This window comes from Protopterus annectens, chromosome 12.part0 (genome assembly GCF_019279795.1).
Source record: "Protopterus annectens isolate FY-2018-M chromosome 12.part0, PAN1.0, whole genome shotgun sequence".
NCBI lineage: Eukaryota > Metazoa > Chordata > Ceratodontiformes > Protopteridae > Protopterus > Protopterus annectens.
Window position 1 is genome coordinate 270,376,207 of NC_056746.1, and position 27,599 is coordinate 270,403,805.

General features: G+C 41.7%; 1 protein-coding gene and 1 long non-coding RNA gene across 3 annotated transcripts in view; both read right to left on the reverse strand.

Moving 5' to 3' along the window:
* Positions 1 to 27,599, reverse strand: part of LOC122816498 (rab11 family-interacting protein 3-like) — a 1,372,586-nt gene that overhangs the window by 1,282,230 nt on the left and 62,757 nt on the right. The gene's annotated exons all lie outside the window — the stretch shown is intronic.
* Positions 1,360 to 13,923, reverse strand: LOC122816499. The gene is made up of 5 exons (XR_006367082.1): positions 13,907 to 13,923; positions 13,516 to 13,520; positions 13,046 to 13,051; positions 4,093 to 4,096; positions 1,360 to 1,469 (listed from the first exon to the last, which is right to left on the reverse strand). It is a non-coding gene; the product is annotated as an uncharacterized LOC122816499 (long non-coding RNA).

Below are 27,599 nucleotides of genomic sequence, written 5' to 3' on the forward strand. Positions count from 1 at the left end.
GGACAGTCGTCCAAGTAAGGATATATTTGTATTCTTCTTTGCCTGCAGAATGCAATTACTGGTGCCAGGCACTTTGTAAAGACCCTACGTGCAGTAGATAAGCCATAGGGCAGTGCAGAGAATTGGTAATGCATTGAGCCAGCCTTGAATCTGAGGTATCTTCTGCATAATTGTCTGATTGGGACATGCAGGTATGCCTCTTTTAGGTCTAAAGTCACCAGCCAAGCGTTCTTGCCCAGCATGGGCAGAAGCTGCTGCAAAGTCATCATCTTGAATTTTGGTATATCCAGAAATGTGTTCAGAATAGATAGGTCCAGTATTGGTCTCCAGGCCTTGTCCTTTCTGGGCATCAAGAACAGTCTTGAGTAAAATCCTTGTCCCTGCTCTTGCTTTGGTACTTGTTGAATGGCCCTCATGTCCATGAGGGATGAAACTTGTTTTTGTGCCTCTGCCCAATGATTTTTTGGCAGATCTGGGCAGCCGTTTGTCTTTGGCAGGGTATGGAAATGGAACTTGTACCCTTGTGTCACGATATTTAGAACCCACTTGTCCTGGGTTATAATGTGCCAATTTTGAGAAAAAAGTGCTAACTTTCCCCCTAAGGGTGCTGCCAGGAGATACGTGCTTGGTGCAGGCAGGGGGAAGTCATTGGGACTGTTTCCTGTATGGTTGTGATTTGTCTTCTCCAACTTTGGAGGTAGAAGCACCCCACTGCTGTGACCTGTAGGAACCTTGCGCCTGGGATCTGCCTCTAGGGCGTCTGGATCTGCCTCTGAGTTCTGTCTGACACAGGAAAGGACCAATTCTTTGTAGGCCAGTATCTACTAAACCTAGGTGGCTGTACTTGTAAAAAATCTTTGACAGTTTGCATAAATTTAGCTTTGTCCTCCATTTTCTTTAACACCTCCTCTGCCTTAACACCAAATGCCTACTAAATCTTGCAGGTTGTACTTGTATAACGTCTTTAACAGTTTGCATAGATTTAGCTTTTTCCTCCATCTTTTTAAGAACTTCTTCTGCTTTGTTGCCAAACAGGTGGCCCTGATTTAAGGGAGCATCCAGTAATTTCACTTTAACATGATCTGGCAAGGATTGCTCCTTAAGCCAAGCATGTCTTCAAAGTACAGACCCAGTTACCACAGCCCTGCAAGATGCCTCTGGTGAATCAAAACGACACTGCAATGTATGTTTACCAACTTGTTCAGCAGAATGCATAAAATCCTGTAAATCCTTATTTTCAGCACAATCAGGAGTCAACATCATTTTCTGTCTAAGCAATCTAATAACATGCAGCTGATACTTTAACATATTAAACTGGCAATTCAAGACCCTAATGGCCAAAGTTGCAGAAGTGTGTACCTTCTTACCCCATCTATCCAGCACCCTGGAGTCTCTATCAGAGGGGGTAGGATTTTTGGCAGTAGTAGCTTTAATGCCCTTGGGTCCCTGTGGAATGGTTTCAGGATCCGCTATCCATATTACATTACCCAACATTTAGTGTAGGGTTTGAGGTAGAGGTTTGGTTAGTGTATGTGTGTGGTTTATTTATTTTGTTTGGGTATAGCTCCGTAGGGTAAGTGTGCAGTAGTTACGGACCTTAGGGTTAGGGAGGGGTTAAGGACAGTGCATAGATGGTGGTGTATGTGGGGTTTAGTGTAGGGTTAGAAGTAGGGTTTTGGTTGGTGTATGTTTGTGGCTTATTTATTTTGTTTGGGTGGGTAGTGTGTTTCGGGCGGTGGGGTTGGCAGAGTATGACAAATCGGTATTTTGAGTTTTGCGGTTTTGTGAGTTTGCTCATTTCGTGGTTCGATGTATATGTGTCGATGGATATGCATTCGCTGGAATCAGCTTTCAGTTAAAGTAGACCCCATTTGTTCTTTAGGCATAAGAGGCCTGACCATGCAGTCTGGGCGTCAGTTTTCTAGGTATGGTTTGAGTTTTAGGCCTTGAAGAAGATGGCGCCGGTTTAATATGCAAGTCAGTAGGCCTGAATACACACACAAAAGCTGGTGCCTGCACAGTGGCTCCGGACCCATCCAAGGTAGACACATCCGCGGTTCCACAGTTGAAGCATCTCGCGGCATACCGGACTCCGAATGGGTCTCAGTAGAGGCCTGCGAATCTGAAGTAGCGGGTATCAGGGGCTGCAAAAGCGCCTCACTGAATACCAGTGAACTGGCGACTAGCTTAGGAGAAGCGTCATCAGCAGCTTTGGACCTATGCGGTCTGTCTCTGTCTTTATCTTTACGTTTTTTTGGGAATGTTGGTAGTCGGGTGGCTTACCGAAGCCATTTCAGGATAATTGAACAGGAGTACCAAAATATTTAGATGTAAAAATGAACAGACGACGAATAGTTCTAGGTTTGAATAAGGCAGAAAAGTGACAGGGAGGTACGCCGTGGTCTGGGCCTAAGCAAGGAATGCAATACGAAAGAAAATCTTTATGAGGTATTTGCTTTCCACAAGAAATACAATTGTTAACTTTTACTGACATCGGTTTAGAGCAAGAAAAAGGATCCCCAACTGGGTACTTAGCTTAGTTGAAGACTTTGGATCTGAAACTCGAAAAGAAAAATTTCAGGAGTCGGCCAACCGGCACTTGCGAACTGCTTCTGCTTCCGGCACCGCATGGCAAGAAAGACTGATGCAATGGCACCAGCTGCATGCTTTACACCCCTGACTACCTGACGTCATGGAAGATGAGACAGCAACTAATGCAGGACCCAAGACTTTGATAATCAGGCCGACTGAGGGCTACCTGCAAGCAGATAACCCAAATGTAATGACTGCAACAGTGAAACATGAAGAACATCTACTTGGAGAAAGCAACTACACTGGAAGGCACACTCCCATACTTTTACTGTGTCCCTACCATCTTTTCTTCCTGAAATACCACAGCACTGTGGAAATTCTCATCCTACCATAGACCTTGAGCTGTTCATCACAGTGTAACCCCCCCCCCCCCCCATCAAACACAGGGGTAGATTAATCCACTATGATAGAGACCTACATAGTTAACTGCTTTTGTTATTAACAGATTTGCCTTAACAGACCAGCATGCTAAATGCATCTTGTTAACCCTGAAAGGTGTACTGTTGCATCCACATGGTCCTCCTTTTAATAGTACTTCATCTTAATACCAGATAAGCTGTATGACAGGTGGTCCAAAGGGAGTAGTAATGTTTGCAGCATTAGATAGCACGCTTACTAGCTAAAGAAGTTGCAAATGAAATATTCAAATTCAGCCTAAGCCCAACAATAATGTAGACCAAAAGGATTAGCAAAAACATTCTAAACCTGAGAATGTCTTTAATGATGTAAAGACAATATCCCAAACTTTTAAGAAGAAAGGGAGCTTGTCACTAAAAATTAAATTTAGTCTAGACACATTCAACAAGCTATTAAAGCAACCTGGGCAATGTTCAATGCTTCAAAAGAGCCATCACAGTAGGAACTAGAAAAGCAGGAAGAACCGGTATGCTAGTGACAGGGAGCAGTCTGCAAAAGTCTGAAGTATCAGCCCATCCCGACAGTGGCATTGCAAGTCCCAGCAGTTGCTGCAATCAAAGCTGTACAATACTATATCCCTGCATGCGTACATTCAGAAAGTTACACTTTGAAATATCACTTATACTACTTATACATATTAAGATTAATCTATCATTACCCTTCAAAGAAGATGGAAAGTCTGCCTCAACTAAGGCTGACTATCTGATACCAATATATCTAACAGTTAGGAACAAAGTAACAATACCTTCTTGCGTTTTTACCCAGGACACACTATTCATATCCACTTCCAAGACCTCACTTCACCATGTCAGCCACATGATTCCATATCCACTTTACAAATCACCTGCTCAAAACACCTTCAAACTGACTCCCAGACATCTCTACCACTTTCTCACACTGCTGGAAACTAACGGCTGAACTATATGCATTCAGTCTTACTTGACAAACACAGAGTTGGCTCATCTTGCAGAAGCACAAAACCATTCAGTCTGCTCCTCTTACAGCAATAACAAATAAAGAGATTGATTGCATACAACAAACTGCTCCACAGCTCTACAGTTTGAGAATAATTAAGCTTCTAACCAGTCTACATCACCTTCCACTTATGTTTCCCACCTTACTGCTCATGTACCACTATTAACAGTTCTTAACAGAGTTCAATGCATATCAGAAAGGGTTATATGCTTTGTCAGACATATTTCCTCACTGAAGTAAAGACTCTTTGGCTTAAAACAATTTTCCTGCAATCTGGCATCTGATCAGATACTGCACCATTTCTAACATATTCATCCTTTTCTTTATGTGAGCATGTCAGACCTCATCCTTATGGGATTTTTCCAGTTAATCACTGAGCAGTACTACAGTCTTGCTGAACAAATCCTCCAGTATAACCAGCTTCTTGTTTAACATGTTCTATGCCACAAACGCATTGCCGTTACTGATCTGCTTCAAAGCACTGCTGACAATGCACTTAGGATTTTTCTCCATGCACTATATAGTTTTAAGTGAATGATGCTGCAAGGAGTATGCACCAAAGCTGTACTTAATTTTTATGAAACAAAAACTAGAATACCATATGCACCGCGTTTATTAGATGTCCACCCATATCCTGCATCAGTTCTTAACTCTTAAATCTTTACTGACAATAGCTTATTTCTAAACAGGCTAGGATCTGATAACCTGCATTATTTAGACAGATGCATACAACTTTAAGAAACTTGAGAACTTGGGTGGAAAATGCTAAGGTTCACAAAATTACACAGGGCTGTTAAACTTTCAAAAACACCATTTTGTTGCCATGCTGAAGAATTCTTCATTTACCTCTGTAATTCACTTCTTTTTCAGAATATAACACATCAATAACATCATAACTTGTAGGTGCTGCATTAATGTTACTGTTACAAAGCATGCATTATGCCTGCAGGCAGCATAAGAACAGGAGCTGTTAAAACCTTGTAATAAATCATGGTAGGATTTTTATAGGATTAATAGGAAATTCAAGACAACCATGTCTCATGGCCATTTACACCTTGCTTGCACCCACCCTTAGGCTCTACTGCCCCTTTCTCTAGGAGGGTTAAGGCCACTCAAGTCTGGGGTGAATTTGGGTGTGCCCATCCAATCATCCAGGTCCTGTTTGAAGGATAATATTGAATCACACTACTTACCCTGCAGGGGCAGTCTGTTCCGTGGGGGGTTTGGCTGAATGACAAATCTGTCCCTCCATTATGCTTTATCTCCTGGTGAAGATTTAATTCCCTGATAAGAATTCCACAATCTGACAGTCTGACAAATACCAGCACCAACAAATTAATTCTTCACAGGATCATAGGAGGTTGCTATTCTTCCTATGATCCAATGAAGAATTAATTCCCTGGTGCTGGTATTTGTCAAATTGCCAGATTTGTGGAAGTTGCTATTCTTCCTATGATCCTATGAAGAATTAATTCCCTGGTGCTGGTATTTGCCAAATTGCCAGATTTGTGGAGATAAATATGAGTGATCCTCGACAACTGAATCTCTAATGGCATGGAAGTTGGGGCACATATCAACCCTAGAGAGTTTCTAAGATACAGAACAATGACACAGTATTTTCTGTTTCTCTTGTAGTTCAGGGTCTTTAAGCACATGATTTTCTTACTTAGGAACCTATGGGGTCTTTCCAGCTATTTAATAAGTCTAGTGAGGTACATCCTGAAGTGGACACTGTACTCAACTGGCCAAATCAATGATGAAAATAAAGGAACAATGACCTCCTTAAATCCGGATGATATTCCTCAGTAATTAGCTGCTCTAAATAAATGCCTTTTCTGAGTACTGTTATCACATGATATCAGAAATGAGAAATGAGAGACTTACCAATCTATGATCCAAGGTCTCTAAAAAGAAGTTATGTTCGTACCATAACGTTCCATGTGAGTTATCTCACCTTTATTCTTACACGTGGGTTTGGAGCCGAGCCATCGGCTCCAAGTCGGCCGCTTTACTAGCTAAAGATATCAGAATAGCTCAAGGCCAGGCCCCTATCCCATGATGCTCTCCGTCCTACCCAAGATCTAGTTTGCTGAACTCAGCAGCAAGAAAAAGGTAACTCAAAAGTACTCCAGCAGGAGTAAGAACCCCAGAAAAGACTACCAGACTCGAAGTCTACCCATTCTTCGAGACCATGGAGGGGGATGGTGGGAGGGAATGTAAGAATAAAGGTGAGATAAACAACTCACATGGAACATTATGGTAAGAACATAACGTCTTTAGAAGTTGTTAAATCTCGCCATTTATTCTTACATGTGGGTAACATCCTAAGCACCCTAATCCTGGGTGGCTCACGGGAGTATATTCCTGAGGACAGTGGAACCAAAGGAAGCCCTGTCCCTGGAGGCCTTGTCCACTTTCTAATGAGAGTGATACAGGTATGAGGCTTAGACCAAGTGGCAAATGCACATATAGTATCCAAAGGTAAATGAGCCATATAAGCTGAAGACATGGAGACAGCTCTCATTGAATGGGTCTTCACACCACATTCTAATGTTTGACTGGCAGAAGAGTAGATTAATTTAATGCAGTCAGTTAACCATTTGGAAAGGGTAACTTTAGAAACTGAGAATCCTTTCTTGGCGTCTGCATAAGGTGCAAAAAGCTGATCAGATCTTCGAAATTCCTTCTTCCTGTCCAAACAGAATCTCAATTGTCTGTGGGCATCAAGTTTATGCAACATGTATTCCAACGGACTACAATGATTACAGAAAAGGTTGTAAGTTCAATAGTTTGGTTCAGATTGGTCTCAGAGCACACTTTTCGCAAGAATGATGGGTTAGTCCTCAGTGAAACCCTGTCCAGATGAAACACCAAATACGGTGGTTTGACAGAAAGGGCTTGAAGCTCAGATACCCTGCGTGCTGAAGTAATGGCCACCAAGGAAATAGTCTTCCAGGATAGAAACTTCAATTGACAAGATGATGCAGGCTCAAAAGGAGGAAGAATAATGCAGGACAGAACAAAACTTAGATTCCAGGGAGTAAAGGGCCGTCTAACAGGAGGCCCGAGATGAATGGTGCCCTTAAGGAAGGCCCGACACAATTTGTGCGACATTAAGTTAGAACCCTCAGTTCCAAAATGAAAATTTGAGATGGCAACCAATTGTACTCTAACTGTGGCAGCCGCAGCACCTTCTTGAAAAAGTTGAGAGAGAAATTCCAGAATACTAGCAATAGGGGCCACATAGGGATCAATGTTGTTATGAGAAGCCCAAATGGCAAAACGCTTCCATTTACTAGCATATAACTTTCTGGTAGAAACTTCATGGGAAAATACAAGAATGTGTTGTACCTCCGAAAAGTTATGTGACCTGGCTAGGAAAGGAATTGGAGCAGCCAAGCTGTCAGTCTGAGGGAACAAAGAGAGGGATGAAGGGTCCCTGATGAATGTGTCAGAAGGTCTGGAACTGGGTCCAGAATCCAAGATTCCTCCAGATGATACAGTCGGAGAAAGGGGAACCAAATCTGACGAGGCCAAAGCGAAGCTATTAAGATTACCATCCTGTCAAGGGCTTTGGCTTTCTGCAAAAACGTGGGAATGGGAGGGAAGGCATACAGGAGTCCCAAGGGCCAATCGTGTACGAGCGAGTCCCTTGGGCTGTCCCCCGTTGGGGGAATTTAGGGCAAAGTAGATTCTGCATTTGGCATTCGTAGGGGATGCAAACAGGTTGCAGCAAGGCTGGCCTCACCTGCAGAAAATCTTCTCCGCAACTTCGTTCTTGAATAGCTCTGCTCAATTTGTCCGCTATTACACTGGATTTCCCTGGGATATGCTTTGTAATCAGAAAGCGCCAGGTGGACACAGCCCACTGCCAAACTCTCAAGGCCTCTCGACACAGGGGGTAAGACCTGGTTCCTACTTGTTTGTTGATGTACCAGACAACCGACATGTTATCCATCTGTATGGCAATCGTCCCTAGAGGCAGAGAGTCATGAAAGTGCTGCAACGCCAAAAGCACCGCTCTAAGCTCCCGAACCTTGATGTGCAACTGCGACTGTCTCAGACCAGGTGCCTTGGGCAGTACTTCCTTGAAATAGCTCCCCCACCCTATCAGGGAAGCGTCTGTGGTCACCGTGGCCAACGGCGGGGGGAGAACAAATGGACGACCCATCGTAAGCTGTTGGCTGGTCAACCACCAGTGAAGATCCTTCTTGCAAGAATCCGTAATCATGACTAAGGACAACATGGGAAGTTGTTCGTATGACCGCTGGGCGAACAGTAACCATTGGAGAATCCTCATGTGCATTCGTCCCAGAGGAAATGCTATGAGAGTAGCTGCCATGGTGCCTAGGAGTTTTAGAACCTGATGAGCCGGTACTTTTTCCTCTGCAGAATGTCTGAGACCAGAGTCCGTAAAGAGGTTATTCTGTCCAGGGATAATCTTAGTGTGGCAGTGATAGTGTCTACTTCTGCTCCGATAAAGGATATATGCTGCGATGGCGACAACGCAGATTTTTTGAAATTGATAGTGATGCCTAGCTGAGAGCAGAGATTGAGAGTGTGATCCCTGGACAGAATTAGTTGATGTCTGGAAGCGGCAATAAGGAGCCAGTCGTCCAGATATGGAAACAGTCGGAATCCTAGACGTCTCAAGTGAACCATAACTACTGCCATGCATTTGGTAAACACTCTGGGGCTGTTGCGAGTCCAAAGGGCAGTGCTTGGAATTGGTAGTGACTGGCTCCCAGCCAGAAATGTAGATGATCTCTGGATGGCCTGGCCATTTTGATGTGGTAGTACGCATCCTTGAGATCTATGGAGGACATTCAATCGCCCATTCTGAGGAATGGAAGGGTAGACTGAAGCGTGACCATCCGGAACTTCTCCTTCTTTACAAATGTTTTGAGTCTGCTGCGATCCAAGATGAGTCTCCAGTCCCCCGTCGTCTTTGGAACTAAAAAGAATCTGGAGTAAGTTCCGGATCCTATCTGGTCTGCTCGGACTGGCTGGATGACTTTTCCTGCAGCCTCTGGATTTCTATGGCTGCTTGATCCCTGAGACTGGGTGGAACATCTGGGATTTTTGTGCTGACAGGCTGGCTTCGTAGAAATGGAATGAAGTATCCTCTGGTAACTATGCTTTGTACCCAAGAATCTGTTGTAATTCCTAGCCAGCCATTCGGATACAAAGCCAAGCGACCCCCGACTGCCTCCAGAGCAGGACAGTCGGGCCTCCTCTCAGGAGCGCTGGTAGGGCTTGCCAAGGAAAGTACAGTTGTGTACAGTTACCATAAATGTAGATGTTCGACTGTATTCACTGTTGCAGTCATTAATCTGCTGGCAGGTTGCCCTCAGTCAGCCTGATTAACAAAGTCTTGAGACCTGCGTCGGATGCTGTCCCTTCTTCCATGCTGTCAGGGGTATAAAACATGCAGCCGACGCCATTACATCAGTTTTTCTTGCCCCAGATGTCAGGTGCCCCCCAAATGGGGAGCAAAATATATAAATAATTTAAAACACAAAAATATATCTCCAAACAAAAGCAAATATACCAAAAAGGCTTTTAAGTGTAGTAAAAGAAAAGACAGGCATAGTAAGAGAAAAAACAGGGGGCTGGAGGGAGGGTAAACAGGACTGCAACACTGAATATACTCGAACATCTACATTGATGGTAAGTGTACACAACTTTACTATGTTCTTCCTGTTTCAATGCTGCAGTCATTACATTTGAGTAGATTCCCAAAGCTGTAGAAAAGGGTGGAGGCAGTCAAGAAGACTGGTGGCTGACTAGGATGCCCTGCAAGACTGAGGTGGCAAAGCCTGCCCTGGATTTGGAGAAGATAGGCAGGTGGTAATGCTTGGTGAAGGTATGAACAAATGTCCATGTTGCAGCCTCCAGGATGTCCCTGGTGTGGACCCCTCTGAGAAAAGCTGTAGAAGTGGAGGTTGCTCTGGTGGAATGTGTCCTGACCCCCTTTGGGGGGTGGTTTCCCATGCTGTTTGTAGGAGAAATGGATGCAGTGTGCTATCCATTTGGAGATTGCTTGTTTGGATATAGCCTTGCCCTCTGCCCCTGCAGCAAAGCTGACTAGCAATTGATCCATTTTTCTAAAAGATTTAGTCCTGTCCAGGTAGAATCTTAGCTGTCTGTGCACATCTAGGGAGTGCAGAATCATTTCCCCCTTGTTTTGAGGGTTAGGGAAAAAGGTGAGCAAATGAATGGATTGGTGTAGACCCACACTGGACACCACTTTAGGCAAGAAGGATGGGTTAGTCCTGAGGGAGACCCTGTCAGCATGGAAAAATGATGAAGGGCTCTACAGCCATAAGTGCTTGTAGCTCTGATATTCTTCTAGCTGTAGTGATGGCCAGAAGCAATGCTGTCTTCCAAGAGAGAAATTTTAACTCTGCTGAAGCTGCAGATTCAAAGGGAGGCAGGGTGAGCTTTTCCAACACAAAGATAAGGTCCCAAAGCTGGGGTACGAGTTCTTCTGGGTGGCCTCACGTTGTTAGCTCCTCTTAGGAACTGTTTGATGAGAGGGTGTGAGAAAAGAGGTGGCTCTGTGCTGAAATGAGCAGAGATGGCTGAGGCATGTATTTTAATAGAAGAGAAGGATAAACCCCTGTGTAGTAGGTCTGCCAGGTAATCCAGTATGAGAGGTAGGGAGGGCTATGCAGTATAACGTATAACATCTAGAACTTTTTTGCTTAGGCTGGCAGCTTGAGGAGAGGTCAGGGAATAAGCCAGGCTGCCAGACTGAGGGTCTGCAATTGGGGATGCATGAATTCTCCATTCCTCTGGGTCAGGAGTGTTGGGATCTGAGGTGGCTGCCATGGTGGCAGGGGGATAGGCTGCGCAGCAGTGGATACCAGTGCTGTCATGGCCAGTCTGGGGCAATCAGGATTGTCCTCGTTTTTTCCTCTCTTATTTTGAGTAGTACCCTTGAAATGAGTGATAGAGGGGGAAATGCATAGACCGATAGGTTTACCCACTGAAAGGAAAGAGCATCCACTTTCCAGGCCTTGCTGTGAGGTTTCCTGGTGCAGAATTTGCTGAGCTGATGACTGGAGTGGGAGGTAAAGAGGTCTGCCTTCGGGGTTCCCCTTTTCTGGGTTAAAAGGGTGAAGGTTCTGTGGTCTAGCTGCCACTCGTGTGGGTCTAGCAGGTTTCTGCTTAGGTTGTCTGCCAGAGAGTTTTGGGAGCCTGGTAGAAATTGTGCTAACAGGTGTAGTTGCATGGATGAGGCTGTGTGCCAGAGGGTCATGGCAAGCCTGCACAGAGGATAAGGGTGAGTCCCTCCCTGCTTGTTGATGTACCACATCACTGTGGTGTTGTCTGTTTTGATCAGTAGAGTCCCCGGGGAGAGTAGGAGTCTAAAAGCTGTCAGGGCGTGCTGAACAGCTAGCATCTCTTTTTGGTTGATGTGCAGATGTATTTGATTTGGGCTCTATTGGCCCTGAATGCATGTGCCATCCAGGTGTGCACCCCAGGCATAGTCTGATGCATCTGTGGTGAGGGTCTGGGTGGTATGGGGTAGTGAGAAGGGAAGTCTCTTGTTGTGGTAGCATGCTGCTGCCCACCAAAGAAAATATTTCCTTAGACAAGGTATCACTGGTATAGGAGTTTCCAAGTCTTGAGAGTGCTGACACCAAAGGCTTTTTAGATACCATTGTAGTTTCTTCATTTGCAATCTGGCATATGGAACAAGTAGAATGCAGGAGGCCATGAACCCTAGAGCTTGCAGGATTTTCCTTGTGGATAACTGAGTTCTGGTGGCTAGTTGAGAGAAGTAGGCTGTCAGGTAGGTTTGTTTTTCTGGTGTAAGGAATGCCATCTAGGATGCTGTGGCCAGGCTTGCTCCCAGGAATACAGTTTTTTGTGTGGGTACTAGATTTGATTTCTTTTCGTTGATAGTATACCCCAGGGAGGTCAGGAGGTCCTTTACAAAGGTCAGGTGCTGTAACAGCTTCTCCCGACTGTCCGTCTGAATCAGGCAATCGTCTAAGTATGGGTAAATTTGAATATTTCTTTGTCTGCAAAAAGCAATGGCGAGAGCCAGACATTTTGTGAAAACTCTGGGAGCAGTGAGTAAGCCAAATGGAAAAGCAGAGACCTGAAAGTGCAATGATCCTGCTCTGAAACGTAGGTATTTCCTGCATGATTCCTTGATTGGGATGTGTAGGTAGGCCTCTTTTAGGTCTAGGGTGGCTAACCAAGCATCCTTGGAAAGCATAGGAAGAAGCTGCTGAAGGGTGAGCATTTTAAATTTTGGTATCACCAAAAGTGTTTAGAATGGATAGGTTGAGTATAGGTGCCATGTGCCCTCTTTTCTGGGTACCAGGAAGAGTCTAGAGTAGAAACCTTGGCCTATCTGTTCTGCAGAACATGCTCTATTGCCCTCATACACAGGAGGGAAAGAACATGCTTTTTGGCCTCTTTACACTGGTTTAGGGGAAGACCTGGGAACCCTTTTGGGTTTGGCAGACTGTGAAAATAAAATCTGTAATCCTGGGGCACTATATTGAGGACCCAGCGATTGTTGGTAATGGTGGCCCAGTTGCTTGCGTGGAAGGAGAGTTTTCCTCCTAGAGGCAAGTGCAGGTGGGCAGAGGGAGGGGGAAGTGTAAAGTCATTGTGAGCTCTTACCATAAGGGGGTGGCTGAAGGGATGCATTCCTGTGCATCAGAATCCTCATAAGCAGAGAGGGGTTGCATATCTTCATATTTAGATGCATCAGAGTCATTGGACGCCTGTTCAGATAAAACTACTCGGGACAAGTCTATTTTCTTTTGGAAGGGGTAGCCTGGCTTCCCCTGATAAGCATTATAAGGTCTTCTGTCATTTTAAGCATTTGAGACTGAGGCAAGGAAGCAGGGGCCTGAGCTTGGGTCATCGTTTTTTTGGGTGTGGTTCATACCCTGGGCCTTAGAAACTCAGTTTTGGAAAGAATTTAAGACGCAAAAGAAGTCTGTTTGTGTCAAGTATCGGTAATGCGAAGTACTTCCTCGGAAGCCGGTGCCTGCTCAGCGGCTTTGGACTCATCCAATGTAGAGACAGCCACAGGATTCTTAGTCAAAGAAGAGTCTCGTAGCATACCGGACTCCAAAAGGGTCTCGGTAGCGGCCTGCAAATCCACAGAATGTAAAAGCACCTCACTGAGAACTGGTGACTAGCTTAATGGAAGCGTCGTCAGCAGTTTTGGACCTGTGCGGTCTGTCTCTGTATTTATCCTTATGTTTTTTCGGAAGATCAGTTGTCGGATGGCTTACCGAAGCCATATCGGAAGTCGAGGACCGACAGCAAAAATATCTAGCTACAATAAGGGCCAGACAACGTATAGTTCTGGAGTTGAACAAAGCACAAAAGCGACAGTGGGGGACATCGTGGTCTGGGCCTAAACAAGTGACGCAGTAGGAATGAAAGTCTTGGTGTGGTATTTGCTTTCCACAGGCGAGACAACTGTTAACTTTTCCTGACATTGATTAGAGCAAGAAAAAAGGATCCCCAATGGGGTACTTAACTTTAGAAGACTTTAACTTCAATTCAGAAACAAACAACTCAGGTAGTGGCCGACTGGAACTCGTGCGAACTGCTTCTGCTTCGGGCTCCTCGGCAAGAAAGACTGCTGTAATGCCATCAGCTGCCTGTTTTTATACTACTGACAACCTGACATCAGTCCTGGAGCAACAGCAACCGACGGAGATGCTAAGACTCTGGTATTTGGGCCAACTGAGGGCTACCCTGGCAAGGATAACCCAAATGTGATGACTGCAACAGTGAAACATGAAGAACATCATGTGTATGCAGTGCAATGTTAGTGGTACTCAAAGTGCCACTGTGCCATATGCAAGATGTCATTATCAGCCGCAGATGATCTGCTGACATCAGTTATATGCCGACCTGTGTTACAGAACCCTTCAACAAAGGAACTTGTGAAAGCATAAAGCTAACGTACACATGGCAGTTGTGACACATATTAACCACGTCCCCAACATATGGCATGCATACTGGTACATGACAATTATCTGCATAGCATATGGTCACATACACACCTCGTGGTGCATGTTGCTTAATATTGAGCCTCAACATGCCTGGGGAATAGATATGTATACATTTTCTGCCAAAATAAACCTTTAGTATGTGCTGGTCAGTGTACAACAGTAACTGAAAATTCTAGTACTAACCAGGTGCATTTCCTATAGGCAAACTGCAATGATCACCAGCCTAGCTGCTACCACCAAGCTAGCAGCAGGTGTGAGAATTCTGTCACCTGCCTCACAAACAGATACCATGCTTCCACCTCTGTGAAACATTTCTCTGGACTGGTCAACCTCCTGTGGTGAATTTCTCCCTGGCAAAATCCTATGTCTTGATCTTGGCAGTCAGCCTGTGACGTACCTCTACTGCTATGTTATTATGGCTGTCCACAGCACTGACTGATCTCCTACACCACACTCTGCCATACGTGGTCCCAGAAAGCCTTGTCTGCTTTAAACTTGTCAGGGATATGAATGCATTGTGGCTGTACAGCCTACAATAAGACTGCCTCAGGTGTGGTGAACTTTTCCAGTTGATGCTGTCTTGGCCCCGTAACAAAATGTGTACACTTGTATGTTACACATGTGGATCAGTGTGTTTGCATGGCTGTCACTGGAAAAACCCCTAGGCCTCTGCACTGTCTCTATGCTTCCATGTGGTGCCACATACTTGTCTGCTTACGTGCAGTCACTACTCACACATTGTGCAATACTGAAAGCAGCAGTGAGCATGATACCACTGCCTTCCATCTTGCAGCATGTGATGTAACCTACATACAGAAAGCTTCACTTATTCCTTTAACATGTCTTGTACTCTGTGTGCTTGCAATACAATATGGGAAGCCGTCCAACTAGATGGTATCCTAGCCCACCCTTGTACTTTCCCTGTCAAGGTAAGCCCCCTCCACACAGCAGGATAGTACTCTGTCCTGCCCTTTGTTCAGGGTGAGCTCACCCCACACACAGGAAGGCACTAACTTCTCATGTCTTTGTACTACGTTACTCACATACTCCACCGTTCTGGATCTGTTCGTGGTGCTTGCATGCACCATGTGTGCACCCTACAAGTCTTGAGGAACATTCAAACTGGTTTCATCTGCTGGCAATATCCCTATACAGTAGTACTAGCAGGTTGCATAAGATAAAACAATTATTAAATTATATTACATGATATGATATTATAGATTAGAGAACGGGTCAACTGTACATCGCGACTCTGACTGGAGAATGAATTTTCTACAGCATGGTGTTAATGTGCAGGTAAAGCCTACAGAAAAAGGGGTCTGCCACTTCATGACAACATATTAAGCTGCCATGGAGCTCGGACTGCAACAAAGCTAACAGACACTATTATTTTACACTCGCTAAGCAGCATTTTCGCTATTTAGAGGGTGTAAAATTTAAAAAAAAATACTAAAGAGTGTGTTCATAAGTAGGTACTAGGCTATTGGCCCAAGGGCCTAAGTAAGCCTAGCCAACAAGATTCCCTGGCTTACGCCACCCAAGGAAGTTATTTTCCTGTGCCCTTGTCGAGCAGAGCCACAGAAGTGATCCCCAGGGTGTATTTCCTATTTCCCATCCACTTCACAAGATTTTTCTTGAAGAGTGCTAATGAGGAACTTTGCTTGATAAAGATGGGTAGCTTGTTCCAAAGTATGGGAAGTCTCTGGGACAGGAATCTATCCCTCCAACATGTCCTGTTTATTGCGGTGACAAGGTTTAGGTCCCTAGAGCTAAAGTGTGTGTATATCTGTGAATGTGAGTGAATGCGGGCATGAAAGTACGAGTGAGAGCAATTGAGCTGGTTAAGCAGCAATTTTGCTGTTTAGAGAGTGCAAAACTAAAACAAATGAATAATAAAAAAAAAAAAAAAAAACGAAAGGTGTGCCTCTGTGTGTGTGTGTGTGTGTGTGTGTGTGTGTGTGTGTGTGTGTGTGTGTGTGTGTGTGTGTGTGAGTGAATGGTTGCTTGCATGCATGAAAGCGGAAGTATGTGCGAGAAAGATAAATCGAGAAGTGGATGCAACACTTAAAATTAAGAGGTATGCATACCTCTCAACCTCTTAGTTCACAAAATCCAAATAAAGCCTAAATTAATGGAGGGACAAAGGCTCAAAATAAGGACATATTTTAAATACACCTCTTATAAAATTAGAAAGTTGCCAAAATAACAAGATTTATATTAACATATTTTCTGAAGGATTTGGAAGTCCATACCTCTCACCCGTCCTTGATTTTCAGGGACAACCCTGATTTAGACTCAAATTTTAGCTCTGCCTCCCTTAATCCCTTCTAAAATTGGCGACTTTTGGAGAAAAGGCAGTGAATAACACTTCATAAACAATGACAAAAAATTGAGTTATAGACTTTCTTTAATTTTACTTCAGATATATTAATTCACATTCTCTTATTCTGTCAACGTCTCATATTAATAATACTAATATTTTTAAAGTGACCCTGATTACTTCTGGATTTGTCCCTGATTCTGTTGAGATTTGTCCCTGATTAGGTGAGACCTACGATAAAGTCTGAAACTCAAATGTAACTCATTATTTAAGCATATACTGCAGGAAGTTTGCAACAGTAGGCAAAGGAACTATTTTACATCAAAATTATTAAAAAAAAAATGTATATAACAATTTAAAAGAAAACCAAAACAAATACAAAAAAATTAACAGATATCCTATTCTTTAAGCACAACAATCTCCACCAGAGTGTGTGTTATTGCATAAATGACACTCTTCAAGGGGTGTACAGGCCCTTCGCCTATGACGTCAGGTCTCAGAACACCTCTGGGTGGGTGTTATTTACACAATAGCACACACCCAGTCAGGCATTATTGCTTGCATATTATTTTTATAAACAGTGTAGCAAATAGTCTGTAAATACGAGCAAGGTAACATCTCTGTGACATTATGGATTTTTTTTTTTTTACATGACTTTACTTGAAAGATTACAACTAAAATAATCCTGCAGTGCACTATACATTAAAAGTACAATCTATTCACCCAATATAGACTGATAAATGCATTATGCTGTTTTTAAGGGAATCAACATTTAATGTATTTAGCAACTTCCAAGTAATCTGGTCTACTGCGGAGCAGAGTAAATCACACTTTTTTTAAATTTTTTGTGCATGTTCGGACTGTGAAAGGCGACATTTAGCACACCATGCACCAATGTATTTCTGAAAATCACTACACGTAATACAGTTTAAAAATCTATAAAGCTCACATTCAGTGCAATGACATTACAGATTTATTATAGCTAAAGTGGCTACAATGATGTACTACAGACATTAATCTACGGGAGGCAGGCTGACCCACAGCCTTATAGTCCCTCACATGAAATTACAGTCAACAGCTCTCCGTACAAAGCTGAAAAATTGTGGGGAGCTGAGGGATGCAGCAGCCTCCTCATAGGGAATGACCATCAACAGTTCTGTGGAGTTGCATACTGCAGCATAAGCTGTTTATCAGACTGTTTTTATGGTTCTAAATGCATTAAATTTTTGATATTTGTTGGATCATTGTGTGTCGACTGCAGAGTGCCTTTGCTTGTGTATGGGGTGTGTTGACTTGCTTATGTGGCAGCTTTTATACTTGCTGAAGAAGTGATAACATATTTATTCATTACGTTTATTCCATCACTCCTTTAGTTATATTTTGAGGAGATGTGTTAATGGTGGTGTTGAGAAGGGTACTGGCAGACTTGGGTGTGAGTTGCTACCGCACAGCCTAGGGATTACACTGCTCCCTAGTTGCTAAAATCTGTTTATTACTTTTAGTCATACAAGTACTATGCTGAAATGTGGCCGCAAAATTCCTGTGTCCACAACTAAATAAGTGCAGCACTGCATTTTCAGCTTCAGGATATGTATCATGGTTATTCAGCAAATGCAAATTAAGGCATCTTGAGCACTTGGTGTGAGGGCAACTTAACAAACATGACTACAAATTCCCTAAATCATAACCCATCTGCCTCTCCTGTTTCCTGTTGTAGTATAATATGAATAGGTACCTAGAGATTACTGCCCTTAAGAACACAGGGACAATGCAATGCAAGAGAGCAACAAAACCACAGGATGCCTTTCAATAAACACCTTTAAAGCAGTTACACTTGATAAAGTTTGTGCCTTCCATTTCAAACACTTAACAGTGTTCACCTTCCAAATTAAGCAGGCTGTACATGGCTTACGTGGCATAGGTTGGATATGCTTGCAGACAAGTGACTGCAATACACTCTATTATGATCAATGTGCATCCTGTAAACTTATCAAGCACCCTATGCACTCAGCAGTATGTTGTCATCCAAGATGGCTAGCCTGAGTCCACCAAGCCCACCCGTAGGGCTCGCTCCTCTTGCAAATACTTCTCTCTTGAGAAAAGAAGACTTGGCCTCCAAACACGTGATTCTAACCCTCCAGGTAAAATCTCTGCTCCTCATGTTTTCAGTCAGATCTTTGTCTCAAATGTTGTAAACAGCAAATCTTCCTCTGAGGCTGTTGTTTGATTGCGGTACAATGAATTTTAGGTCCTTTTAAAATCTGAAGTTATTTAAGAAACCTCCTGCCTTTAAGGCAGTCCACACTGGTTGGCTTAGAGCTAACTGGACTTGGTGGGACTAATATATGTTAAAATTGTGCAAGGAATTCTTATAGAACATACCATTCCTAACAGTTTCAAAGCAGCTTATTGTCAATTGTACTTTAAGGAGTTGGTTAATTAAACTAAGACTCTGTTGAACTGTGATCTAGTGTCTTTCTGAAATTTACTTCTATGACTACTACCCACCTCTGAACCTTCAGCCTTTAATGCTCTCTGTCTGAGCCTGAAAAAGGTCCATCTGGCACTATTGCTCTACCCTGGACAACAAATACAAAGAAGCGCAACATGTTTTGCAAAGTTGCTTATCCAATGACCATAATCGGCTTAATATATCTCTTCAAAAGCTCATTGTTTAACATCTGCTAAATGCATATGTATCATACAAATATCATCTGATTAACAAAATTACATGTCATTGTTAATGTACATTACTTATGTCTATTCATGTTTATTATAAAATATCTGTTTAAAAATGATGGTAATATGCTGGAGCTTTTCTCTCTGGGTGTCTGATGAAAAGGAGTTTTTGACTAAACCCGGTCAGACAAGCCTGGTAGACAAAAGAAAAAATAAAATATTCTTTGCTTATATATTTTTACTCTCTTTGAATTCCTACTAAGTTTAACTCCCCTACTCCTATACTGTAAATAGAAGTAATACGTCCTCACTAGCATAAACTTTCTCATATATTTTTTGTTTGCACCTTAATTCTGTATGTACTTTTTTTTTTCTAACCATTGATTTTTTGTGCCTTCTTTTATTGAATCACTTATTGTACTCACCCAAATGTGGAGCTTTTCTCCCCGGGCCTCTACTGAAAATGGAAATATATCCAGTTGGACTAGCCCGGTAAACAAATGTAAAATAAAAAAAAATAAATAAAAAATAAAAATAAAAAATATTTTCTAAGCAATCAAAATTTAGATGATATTAAAATCACATAACATATCATAAATTTACTATGAGGGCAAGAACAAATGTTATATTTTGATTTTTGTATTTTATTACAGTACATTTTATTTATTTAAGTTATTTGTCTGTTTACCATGAAAGTCAGACTGGGAATACACATTTTTCAATGGAGGCCTGGGGAGAAAAGCTCCATTTGCTTACACTGCATTATTCTAAGTTCCAGTTAAACACAGTAGTTACATTTCTATTTACATGTATACAGAAACAGTAGGTACATTTATACACACTAAGATTTTACACAGATGGAAATTACAAAAGAGAAAGCCCATGTACAACTCAGTGGATTCTACAGGCAGCGGTTGTACATAATTTTTGCCATTTCAGTGAGAGGTTGTGTATATTCTGTTTAAAGAGAGTATTTGCAGAGTATTGTACGGTGAACACAAAGTCTCAACCTCGAAATGAACATGCGCTGGACCAAGACTGGTTAAGATTTTGTTTAAGCAGTGGTTTAACACTACAGAGTGTTGGAGAGTTTTACCTCTGTGGGGATACTATTCCAGATTTTAGCAAAGTATTTGGAATACACCTGGTTTCCTGCAAAATTATTTGACATACTTATAAGTAATAGGAATTTGTTACTAGGGCAGAGGTCCCTTGCTGAACAGTAGGGCAGTAAGTTTCTTTCATTGAGTATCGTTTAAGTTTGTTAGGATAGGAGCGGCATATAAGAGAGTTGGCATTAAGAAAGTGGTGGCAACAGTTTTTCTTGCAGTATCTCTAAAGGAATTCATTGATCCTACGAAGGGAGCATGACATTATCGGTAGCTACTGCTTCTCCACATGTGGTGTACACATCATGTTAAATGACACTAATACTGTACACATCATGTTACACGACACTAATACTGTACACATCATGTTACATGACACTAATACTGTACTGTACACATCATGTTACATGGCACATACTGTACACATGTTACAGGACACCAATACTGTACTGTACACATCATGTTACATGACACTAATACTGTACTGTACACATCATGTTACATGACATTAATACTGTACTGTACCTTTCTTTGACTGCATATATACTGGTACTTTTGAGTTGAGAAGATGAAAGGAAGAAATCATGTTTTAGGGAACTGACTCCCAAAATGGCATTTTTTTCAGTAAATATGATGCTTTTGGTAAACCACAACAGATACATAGCCATCCAAAAATAACTCCAAGTGCTCCAGTTAGAATCATATCCCACACTATATATAGTGAGGATACAACAAAAACAATATTTTTGCATACTTAAAATGTACCTAGAATAAAATATAATCTTAATCATTTTCAGTACACCAGGTATATGTAACATAAAATTGCACAAATAGTTTGCAATAACAATTTGTCTTGCAATATGTATGGATTAACTAAAAATGTCACAGATTTTACTCCATTACACAGTTGCAAAAACCTTCTAAAATTTCTGTCTTCAGCACTGGGCAACACAGAGGTGATTTGGACAGTGTTACGACTTCACCACACCAACATCTCGGTCTTATACCAACCTCTGATCATTGCTTATGTATACTCTGCATATTCTATTTGAATCCACTTGGATTTCACCCAGGTATCAGTTTTATGTTGAGTTCCTGTTATGGATTGTCTATTTCAATCTTCCCATTTTTGTGTGCGAATGGTGCTCTGTAATGTGCTAGCATCCTTTCCAGGTGATATCCAACCTTGTGTCCAGTACTTCTAAGGAATGTTTTACAACTTATCAAGGCAAAATGTCATGAAACTAAATTATGCAAAATCTTATACACCTTACAAAAAAACAGAAACACACCATGGATATAATTACCACTCTTTCTTTCTTTAGAGGCAATAGTGGCTTCTGTTTTAAAGATATTTTTGGAAAGAAAATGTATAACATCTCTAAAGGTTGCCAGATGGGAACAATTCCCCTACTGTAAAATAAAAAAAGTATATTTTTGAGAGCAACAGAAGCCGATTCTGTATCCGGTCAAACACTATTATTTAAGATGATTTCTTAAGTGATGATGTGATGAAGCTTAATTTGACAAAGTATGCTATATCCATTTCAAAGATAATCTACAACTCACTCTAACACCATACTAGATTAAGGTTTACATGTAATGACTAGACATGTGACAAATGGATGGCTAGGTCGTACAAGTATTTAAATGGGTTTATAAGCTCAAGGTTGAGTACCCTTTAAATAACTTGCAGAGCATGAAACAGTTCACTCCCTAGTCAGATAAATCCACCATAAAATGTGCTGTGCTGAGAGGCACTTTTGCCTAATGATTTAGGGCTTGGCTGACGTCACTGCTTCCAACTCAATTTGGATATGACACCTGCAGCTGGTTCACTTACAGCTCTGACTTAGTGATTTGCAGAGAAGGGGATACGAGTGGTGTTTGCATGAGGCTCTTGTGACAGCCGAGTGGTGTTTGCATGAGGCTCTTGTGACAGCATGTACATATGTACTCTGGCTTTTGGCTTAGACTGGAAAGGGACTTTATAGTGTCAACAGTTTAAGTTGTTGTATTTACACTGAGGGTGCTATTTTCTATCAATGATTTATGATGTTAACATTGTTAAGTGAATCAAAACCAAACTACCAAACAGCTACCCAGTAGTCAGAAGACAAGTACAAGTTTGTCAGTGAGCTGTGTTGTGCATGATCCTTAATCGGAGTGGACCTTTGTGGGAATGGCTATACTGATGTGGTTCGGGGGCCTGTTGCAGTGTAATACTGTTACTAAAAAACAGTTAAACTGGAGTGTGGACACCTGTGGGACTGGCTGTCTTGTTGTGGTGCATGTGCTTTCACACTACTGTTACAAAAGGCTGGTAGAGGCAAGCAGTTTATTTGACTGGAACAGTGTTATAAAACCATATACACAGTGTCGTGGGCAAGATTATGACTGCAAGTAAACTGCACTGGTATTTGGTGACCATGTACTGGCTAGGAGAGGGATTATAATTTTCCTTTGGAACACTGGAAAAAGGTTTTCACTGGCAAAGTCTTTATATGAGCTTATTGTCAGACGAATGAGCAATGTCCAACTCCGTTTGCTGGCTTACTTTTTGTTATTTCATCCTTAGCCTGTTCAGCATCCAAAATGTCATTGATCTAACAGGAAAAAATATTATGAAGATAGCTGGATATAGAAGTTTGAATCTCACACCTGTCTCTCGACATTTCCCTGATTGCTGGGATACATTTGTTTCTCTTTTGCCTGCTATACAATGAATCCTCATTTTCCACAAACACTATGTTGTCTCCAATTCTTTACACTTTTCCCCTCTGCCACAGTTTTGTCAGGATCAACTCTTTCTGCTGTTAAGACTGTATCTTTACTAATACAGGTCTTAGCTGCTTTCTCATGCCCAGCTTTGGAGCATACACTCAATGTGCATTTCAAATTAAATCCTGCTGTGGAATATCAGTCCAGTTACTTATTTGTGCTTTCCAGAAATTACTACAGTCTGATCCTTCTACTTCCTCTAATACATCAGAAAAAGTACAGTTGTGTACACTTACCATAAAAGTAGATGTTAGAGTGTATTCACTGTTGCAGTCATTACATTTGGGTAATCTGCTGGCAGGTTGCCTCAGTCGGCCTGAATTCCAAAGTCTTGGGTCCTGCATCGGTTGCTGTCTTCTCTTCCATGATGTCAGGTCGTCAGGGGTATAAAACATGCAGCCAACTCCATTTTCTTTAGTTTTTCTTGCCCCCGATGTCAGGTGCCCCCAAAAAAAAGGTAGCAAAATTATACATATATATATATATATATATATATATATATATATATATATATATATGTGTGTGTGTGTGTGTGTATGTATATGCACACATGCAACAATATAAACTTTACCTTCATCTACAAGCAAATACACCACATAGGTTGTAGAAGATAGAGAAGGAAAGATACTTTAGAATGACAGAGGGATGACAGGAGGGTAACCTGGACTGCAACGGTGAATACACTCGAACATCTACATTTATGGTAAGTGTACACAACTGTACTATGTTCTTTGTGTTTCACTGTTGCAGTCATTACATTTGGGTAGAATCCCAAAGCTATGGTTGGAGGCTGGAGCTAAACAGCATTAAGGTCCTGTAGCACTACAGTGGCAAAGCCTGCCCTGGACTTAGAGTAAAGAGGCATTACAGAGGCAAATGGTAATGCTTTGTAAAGGTGTGAACAGAACTCCAAGTAGCAGCCTCTAGAATGTCTTTGGTTGGTACTCCTCTGAGAAAGGCTGCTGAAGTAGCTGCAGCTCTGGTGGAATGAGATCTAATGCCCTTGGGCATAGGTTTACCATGGTGTAAGTAGCAGAAACAGATGCAGCGGCTTATCCACTTTGAAATTGTCTGCTTTGAAATAGCCTTTCCTTCTGATCCTGCAGCATATGACACTAGTAATTGTTCAGTTTTTCTTAGAGCTTTTGTCCTGCTCAAGTAGAATCTTAGCTGTCTGTGTACATCCAAGGAATGCAGAATTCTCTCCCCCTTGTTCTGCGGATTTGGATAAAAAGTTGGCAGATTAATTGTTTGGTTAAGAAACCACCTTAGGCATAAAAGTAGGATTTGTCCTCAGAGACACCCTGTCTGGGTAAAATATGATAAAAGGCTCTACAGCCATGAGGGCCTGTAGCTCTGAAACTCTTCTTGCTGAAGTAATTGCTAGTAGCACAGCCGTTTTCCATGATAAGAACTTTAGATCAGGGGTAGCAGCTGGTTCAAATGGAGGCAGGGTGAGCTTTTCCAGCACATAATTGAGGTCCCATGCAAGTAATGGTGATCTTCTAAGAGGCCTTAAATTTTTGGCTCCTCTAAGATACTGCTTTAGTAAAGGATGAGAAAAGACTGGTGGCTCTGTATTATAATGAGCCGAAATGGCAAAGGCATGGATTTTGATTGATGAGAAGGATAGGCCTTTGTCAAGCATCTCAGTTAAGTATTGTAATATCTGAGGAATATTTGGTTTTGCTGTATCAGTTCCTTGTGCTCGATTCCAAACACAGCTCTTCCATTTGTCTGCATAAGATTTTCTAGTACTAGGCCTTCCAAAATGACATCCATCACAGCTTTACTGAGAGGTGTTGTTTGTATGACTGTCAGCAGATTACCCAAATGTAATGACTGCAACAGTGAAACAAGAAGAACATTCTTTGTTTTTCAGTGCATTCTGTCTTGTAACTCTACCATTTTTTGAAACCGCTCATCTTGTAAAACTCATACTCAGATAGCCTTTTTCCACATTTCAACCTCTATTTTTTGCAGTTTTATCAGCTCAGCTCCGTAGCTAGTTAAAGCCTTTTTCCACCTATTAGAATTGATATATTCTTTAAGTCTTTCATTTATTTTAATCACCTCTGAGTTCATTTGACTTATTTTTCCTCTGAATTACTGGAAGCCATTTCTTGTACCAGAGACAAAGCTTTAATTGTTTTTGTTTTTGCTAAACAACTGCAAGATTCTTCACAGCTTGCGCTTTTTCTTCACCTTTTCTGGTTGACTTTTTTTCAGGTTCTTTAAATTTCTTCTTTGCTGGCATCCGAGCAGTGTACTTACTAGCCAGTTTCACTGGTGGTTATTTCTCAGTTAGGTTTTCACTCTGGGAGAGCTGAAATTAAGCTGTTGATAGTGTGCAGCAATCTTGAAAGTTCAAAGACTTACATACTTATACAAAGAACGTTGGGCTGGTGAGGATAATTTCAGAGTCCTGCTCTTAGGAGCGACAAACAAAGGAATACCAGATCATGAACAGAGTAGGGAGGGTAAGGGGCACTAGCAAGTCTTCCCTTCCCTCCAAAAATAACCACTGCCAGCACATGAGTCAAAATCAGGTAAGACAGGGATAAGAGTAGCTAATGGTGTTGAAGGCTTTTGTATAGAAGGCATGGAATGCAATATTAAATACACCTCTTTATCAAGGTCAATATTTGATAGAAGATACTGTGAGCATTTGATGCATGAGACACAGCAGAATGTTACAACAATCTTTATTGGAACCTTTGACCAGTCCTCCACCAGGCTATTATGTCTGATGTCTAGATTCAAACAGGAGGAAGGAAAGGGGGGGGGGGGTTCTAGGCCACTAATGCAGCTTATGTTTTACCTTAACTGGTAGAGACACTAAATCAGGTCAACATGGGAGAAGACCCCCTGATGCCAAATTAGACCCTTGTTTGGGCTAATGGACGAGGTCTATTTCTAAAACTAGTAGTAGTCAGCCGTCGACAGCTACAGCACTCAAATGCATTTTCCACACTCCCAAAAAGTACAAATACACAACAATAATCCTGGGGAGGAAGGAATCTTCTTCCCACAGGCACACTTCCTAAAAGCACCACATTTATTTATTCTTTTTTTTCACCACAAAAGGCCAGCACCCTTAACCCACAGTCACAACAAATGAGAAATAAAGGAGAGTAAAGACACATTTTAATAGATATTCAGAAGCAAGCTAACGGGGGACACCTAGGACCCCAAAAAAGGTAGAAACTCTCTGCTAAGAAAAAAAATCTGAAAATTGTGTAAAAAAAAAAAAAAAACTCTAGAAAGGAAAAATAGAAAAAAACAATGATAAATAGAAGTTTATGGTGAAGTTTACTTAAATAACAGGAATACATTTTCAGAACTACTACAGACAGCCTATGACCATTTGTGAATGGTCTGCAATGAGAAAGGCAAGGCACTGTGATGTATTATAGGATAGGGGAGCTCTTAAAAGCCAAGGAAAGTTTTACCTGCTCAGCAGTCTTAAGTCTGTAGTCTTAGTCCTGCTATTACAGAAAAGGGAACTCCATTAGAAAATGGACCACCTCTTACCAGTTACAAGCTTATGCAATAGGGTTAATATAAAAAATAGAAATTATGAAAAGAGCTTTTGAAATAATGATGAATGCTTTCAGTCACACCAAGAAATATCCTATACAAAATGATGCATATGGAAAACGGAAAATCAGGAAGACCGCACACAGTTGAGACAGAGTAGTCGATGCCAAGAAACTCAAAATCACCACAAAACACAAAAAAGCCAGAGAGAATGGTTTGTTCTGGGGAAAATGCAGCTAACTATGCCATTCCTTGACAGAATGAGATGAAGAAATGGCAGCACAGAACCTGTTCTGTGGCATTACAAGACAGCCTGAAAACCTATCACAATTAAATTCAGGAAATGCACACAATTCTAGTCCAGGGCATATTAATTTAGCAAACCTCTCCATCAGTCAAGCTTGTAAAGCTCTTGAGATTTATTCAAATGTGGTGGAGCCGACAGTATGAAGCACAACCAAAGTAGAACTTTCTACAAGCCTTCAGATCTATTTCTCAAAAGGTACGAGAACAATGGAGAGAATACAATTGAGATGCTAAAACAGAGTAAAAGAAAAACAAACCAAGCCAGTGTCGTTAGCTGCAGCCACAAAAAGATCAAATGTAGTCTGCAACAATCACCTCAAAGAAACTAAAGGTTTGCAAGCAATGAGCAGAGAGCCCAATGTTATGCTGGTGAAATGCTAGGATGTACAGAAGCAGGCATCATCAAAAGAAGAAAACAAGGAAAAGGCGACAAGTGTTATCTCCCCCTCAGTAATCATCTGGTAATATTCCATATGGAGCACACTATGCTAAACTACAGCTTGTATCACTGGACACAAAGCAGAAAAATAGAAAGGCAACAAAACAGCACATGGTCTGTATCAGGGAAGAGATAGAAGATACAAAAATTTGCCATGTACAGTCTTGCAGAAAAAAATATGAAATAAAAAAAAGTGCAAAACCTCACAAAGTCCAAGTTACTGTCACTTTTCAAAAATAAATATATAAATAAGTAAATAAAAATAAACACAGGAGAACGGCATTTACAATTTATGGGTCAAAACAACTGACAAGGCCACAGGAAAAGCCATATGGGTGAAAAGAACAGAACAACTGGACTGATTTTCCACTGTGTACTATCTTAAAATCTCAAGACCCCTTAATTATTAAATGCATTTCTCAGTGGAAAAGGAGTTGAGG